This window comes from Poecilia mexicana, unplaced genomic scaffold (assembly GCF_051168715.1).
Source record: "Poecilia mexicana isolate PSO_F unplaced genomic scaffold, ASM5116871v1 scaffold_3, whole genome shotgun sequence".
In the NCBI taxonomy this organism is placed as follows: Eukaryota; Metazoa; Chordata; class Actinopteri; order Cyprinodontiformes; family Poeciliidae; genus Poecilia; species Poecilia mexicana.
Window position 1 is genome coordinate 11937903 of NW_028263372.1, and position 6000 is coordinate 11943902.

Below are 6000 nucleotides of genomic sequence, written 5' to 3' on the forward strand. Positions count from 1 at the left end.
CATTATCATCAATCAATAAAATCCCCACGGGCCAATCTTGAAGATTGGACTTTATGCCGCTGAGACTTAGCTTTTGTCAACAACTCAGAGGCGGAAGTGAGAGCTCCGCGCAACGCAAATGAAGTCCCGGCCGGAACACGGTGCGCTAACTAATAAAACACAAATTAACGAAGCTTCGAGGCAGGTAAATTTTCCTCGAGGAATTTTAGTAATCGAGGTACTCGAATCATTCGAGGAATCGTTTCAGCCCTAAATGTATGAGATGAATAATTTAGATTTTTGCCTGAACTCAAATTTACAAAATGTTGTCTGCATTACTTTTAAATAGCTGTTATTTTTAAAAGCCTCACAGAAACAGCCAACTTAGATTCAACTTTCATAACGAATTGTATGTTGGCATGGCGACCTTAAAGCTACACCAACTGACTGGGAAAATACCGGATCGAAATGTTCAACCCGTCAGGGCTGATTAGCCTAAAACTCTACCATTCCCAATCATAGATAAAATTTTTACTCCATCTCCACCAAACTCAACTGTATTTATTTTGATAAAAAATATGCAGTAAAGCAATAAATAGACATAAATTAAGAAAGAATTCTTGTTTAGCACAAAGTTTAACAACTAACATAAAAATGCTGGGTAATAAACTTCCTTTGGACACTGAAGAGATCAAATATGAATTAACGGTGAGAAACTTTTACCTTCACCCTGAACATTGCATGCTTGTAAAAAAAAAAAAAAAAAAAAAAAAAAAAACAAGCCCTGTATATAAACACCAACTGAATTATGCATCTTGACATTTACTAACGACAGCAATTTTATAAACACAAAGGCAAAAAGGTTGTAGCTTTTTGCATCAATTCCCTTATTTAAAGAGCTTTTAACATCCCTGAAGGTATTTGAAAGTCCATCTAAATTAGTGTGCACAAGCCAAATCCTTCCTTAGCTTGCCTTTAGTTGGTGTGTGGCCATGAGATGATGGCAGCCTTACAAAGCCAACATAATCCTCCTGTCCTGGACTAATCTAATGCCTCAGACCTCTAAACAAACATGGTTAAACTCCCTTGTTCCACTGTGTTTTTATTTTGATATCCAACCCAACGCAGAACAGGTTCTGTACTGCAAAAAAATCACCGCTGAGCAAGTTGTGGAGGGAAATTCCACATTTGAGGAAATGTATATTTCATGAGCGAAGACTTTTGAAAAGGCAACTGAGAAAAAGGCAGAAAGTCATTATGCCATCACTTTTACATTCAGTTCCCAACAGCTTGTTTGTCGCCAACGTTAAACTGTCGAATAAGACGGGGATTCGCTCGAGTTGCGTCGCTTGCATTCGACACCGAGTGCTAAATTTCTCCTCACATCTGATGGCTCTGTTGAGTCATAAAAATGTGTCTGGCAAATTACTACAAAAGCAAAGCTCCCCAACACCTTCGTCACGACGAGCACACATTACTTCTAAAAAAAATAAATAAAAAAAATAAAAAAATATCTGCTGAACAGAAATTGAAAAGATAGTCGGATAAAAACAAAGCTGCTCTCTGGAGGCTGACAAAAATATGATGAGCCACAGCCAACGGGAAGCACCAGACCTTCTACATGAATGAATTCAATTTTAGGGCAAATCCTCTGGGCCTCATGTTGGGATATTACCATCTTTCGTATTGATTCTAGTATGACAAGAGAGGAGGAATGCGTAATAAATCTGAAGATAAAGCACCCTTGTAAGTAGAAAATCAATGACAGACAAGTTGGTAAAGAACGCATACAGATTAACCACTCCTAAAGCTTCTGCAAACAGCTTTAATCATTACAGGTACAACTACTAAATGACACTCATTCCTGTAAAGCTGTTGTGTTGCTCTTCACACTAAAAGCTGTTTATTTGGTCAGATGACTCACTGCAATTGATATGCTCTGCACTTTGCAGTTGAGAGATCTCAGATTTATCAATTATTTATGCTTTTTATGTTCTTAAAGCCGTGTGTGGATCTCTACTGAGGCGGCGTTTCCTGTATGACGCAGAAAATTGTTTTCTGAACGACACAAATTCTGATCTCCGCAAAAAAAGAAAAAAGGAAAAAAAAAAAAAAAAAAAGCGAACGCTAAAACTAAACCGCGGGTCTGGTGCTGACTGACTGCTTTGCCAAGTTCTGCCAATGTGTTACCAAGACTGGTTAAACGCTCGCCGCACATCAGCTCTGCGTGACACAGGATGACAGGGTGTGAACAATTCTTTTACGTTTTTTTTTGGTCCAGCAGGACCAGCCAACAGACTAAACATATAGCCGTGTGTAATTATGTTATTAGCCAACAATGCAGCGAGCTCAGCGAGAACAATTAAACTTCTCAACGTTCCTTTTATTGCTTTGGGAGCTTGTGGATTTATATACACAAACAAGAAACCACTCATTCAAACAGAAAAAAAAATACACTTTCACACTTTGTGTTCTCCATGAATGGCTGGAGTGTATGATGAAACTCCTTGGCTAAGTGATGGCTCTTCTTTTACGGCAGGCATTTCAAACGTTTTACGGATCTTTTTATGAAGACATTTCTTGAAAACAGTCATTTAATAGTTTTGCAGTCTTGCAATTTTTTTTTTTTTTTTTTTTTTACTGTGTCAGGCAGCAAAAAAAAACAAAACAAAAAACAGAGTTTATTTCATACCCTTTTTGATTATACAATTGTTTTGAATACTCTTTCTAACTCTATTTCAAGGAAGTCAGGTAATGGGAGTTCAGTAGATAATATCTACTACAGAGTTTCCCACAGAAAACCTGCTAAGCCCAGTGAAAGGGATGCTAGGGGAGTCCACCAGTGTGCCAAAAAATGTTGCTAGTTACAACAATTCAGAGATACAAAAGCAGGCATCATAAATTGGTAAGAGTGTGTGAGGGCAACAGGGTGGTGACAGGACGGCACAATTGGTGCGAGCCCCCTCACGTTCAACTATAAACCTAGCTTAATCCGTCTTTGCTGTCTCTGGTGTAAAAAGCACCTTATTTAAAACAAACAACGCTAAGCTTGGTGGAGAGGTAAATAAAGCCTGGTGGCCCGCCAGGCTTATAGTACACTGAGGGGAAACATGTTCCAATAAGAGGTCCGTTATTTTGGTTTCATCAGTGAGAGTAAATCATATTTCCATCATTTAACATGTAACAGTGAAAACAATAAGGTTTTCAATAATGTAACAAAAAAAAATTCAGACATACCTAAGATTTGACCATTTTCATGATTCTTCATTATAAATATAATTAAGAAACAGAGATATGGGAGAAATAAGTTGATGCATAAATATTAGGCAATTACATAGTTAAGACATGTTTTGTTTACAGTTACAAAATGGGAACACATGGATACAATAAGCATATGGAAAACTAATATCTCAAAATAGCAAATAGATAAATTCACCAAGAACCTGTGCAAACAACGTTATATTTAAAAGGGAAAAAAAACAAAACCAAAGATTAAACTCAACTTCTGTGTTGACCAGACTTTATTGTGTTGTAATTAGGGTCTGGTTATTTAGTCCCTTTCCCATTTTAAACTTTTTACAGAATCCATAATTTCCTGTCCAACTTTTTTGGGTACAATTAGTTATTATTTTGTTATAAAAAGCCTACTGGGCTTGTCAATTCATACTCACACTAGAGACGTTTTCTTTCGTGTTTTAGCGACCGCTGACTAAGTAATTTGTTATCAACTCTTATCTTATGTGACTTCAATAAACAATGTCTAATAACTAGAGGTCATTTAAACCATTACTCATGCCAAAGGTCATGTACAAAATGGCGGTGTGTGGGTTTGAAATGGGGTAGAAACTGGTGGAGGAGAGAACCGAACTAGAGGCCATAAACACAGTACGCCATTATATCCTCTCCAAATAATACAAACAGAAATCTTATTTGGAAATAAACAGCATTTGAGGTGTTAATATGGTATTATTTAGTCCTGGTTGTTTCATGCTCAACGTTTGGGGGTGTGAACTGAACCCACTTCCTGCAGGATGTTTTGTACCAACCATGTGTCAATTCCTACCCCATAGGGAGACATCTTGTACTGGCTTTGACGACTGCCAATTTAAAATAATGTCCTTCACTCCTCTGCAAGCAAGAAGTAGGAATGTGACACCAATAAACAATATCTACCAGCCAGAGGTGGGTTAGACTTTTTGTGCTCAAATCAAAACCCCCAAATGATCAAATTTCAGGGTCAACTCAAGCAGTCCAAAATGGGCATCAGAACAACAACAACAAAAAACCTACCTCCATGCATCATTACAAGTAAATAAAGCAGTCTGCAAAGGTTTGACAAGAACAACTGGTAAGTGACAAAACAGAGAAATATAGATATGAAATGGGTGACAGCCTGGGTGAAGGACTAAACAGAACTTATAGAAGTATATTAAAGCAGCTTACTTAAGTTTTTGATGTGGTGTTATTGTGGTTTAGTTCATGCAGCAGGTCAAAACTCTAACACAGTGATTAACTTCCTCCACTCCCAAACACTCAAATCACCAAAAGAAGATTGTCCTACATGTCCAAATGCATTTATTTAACCGCTAGCCACCATTTTGTGGCATTTAAAGTTTCATCAATAAAGACTTTATTTGAAGACATAACCAATGCCAGAAGGAACCCATGTTCACACTGCTCTTACAGCTGGCCCAGTTAAAGAAAGGAAACATGTGGAGAGAGTATATGAAGCCTTTCATTTTCAGTTTTTCTGTGGGTCCATTCCACTCAGGACCCCCTGGGGTCCCACGGTTCTTACTCTGTCCTGCTAATGTTTCACCACAACAGTGTTTCCACACACCTAAAGGAGCAACATGAGTGCACTCAGACATGTGTTTTTTTTCTTTTTTACAGTTAATAAACGTTATTGTCCCCAGAGGGGGGATAACTGACTGTAGCTCCCCCAGCTAAAGAAATGTAGTTAGCAGTTACCCAAATGTAGCAGCTCATTTCAGCTATTTCCAGGACAGCTGAAAGCCTAAAAAGCAAGCAGAACTGAGTTAGCTTGGCGTAATGAGCTAACTACCGTGAGAGTAAGGTTAGCAGGCTGGCACAGTAACACAATGAGCTCAGAGTGCAGTCAGCCCTGGCTAGCTGCTGCATGCTGTGTTCCAGCTAGCCTTCTAACGTTAAATGGCTAACGAGTCGTAGCAATGTTAACAATGACAGAAAAGGTTTAAAAATGGGACAAACTTACCGACTTAACTAAACAATCCTATTCCAAACCGCTCTCCGTCCATGGCGGTGTGCGCTCCGTGTAAAGAATAAATCAACGTGCAGGCGACTGAGTTGCAGTAAAACCTCTAAATACAATCTGAAGCTCTAGTAGAAACCAGTGGCAGCGCACTCCCCCAGACACCCAACACAAGAGAGGAGGGGAGGCCAGCGATTCACTGGACTTCTGCCATCACACTTCGAGACACCGTCCACAGCGAAAACAGCCGAGTCCCAGGCGCATTTTCACCGCTGCCTTCCCGAGCCCCAAGCGAAGCGGTTCTTCGGTCGCAGCCTTCTGCAAATGAATTCCACAGTGAACGGCTTTCCATCCAGGTTAATTCCTCCGTGTTCGCCCGTTTGTGAAAGAGAGCATCGCGTTTGCTTCTTCGTGTGGGAACCGATACAATGTAGTCAAGCAGCAGGCAAGCAGCAGCAGCAGCAGCGGGAGCGACTAGGAAACCCAGGAGAGGAAAGTCGGATTGAACTGTTACACTCTCTCCACAGCTCCTCGGAGCGAAAGGAAAAGGTGGAACTGGATCAACCGGACTGCGATTTGACGAGCCGGTTTTTCAATGGGGAAACGTCCACCATTTGATCCGAGCAGCAGCAACCATGAGTTGACACACACAGAGGCGTTTGTGTGGTGGTGTCTGGGGGATGGAGGTGGGCTTTTAGAAGTACTGGGGTCACAAGTTCAAGTTGCCTCAATCCTCAGTTTTGAATTTGTTTCATACCTCTGACCCACAAGGTCAACAATGTCACTCA

At 40.0% G+C, this 6000-nt stretch overlaps 1 protein-coding gene across 1 annotated transcript in view; it reads right to left on the reverse strand.

Moving 5' to 3' along the window:
• Positions 1-6000, reverse strand: part of znf609b (zinc finger protein 609b) — a 94938-nt gene extending 88938 nt beyond the window's left edge. Inside the window, exon 1 of the mRNA XM_088004159.1 lies at positions 5216-6000. The gene's annotated coding sequence lies outside the window, so the exon portion shown is untranslated. The remainder of the gene's footprint in view (positions 1-5215) is intronic.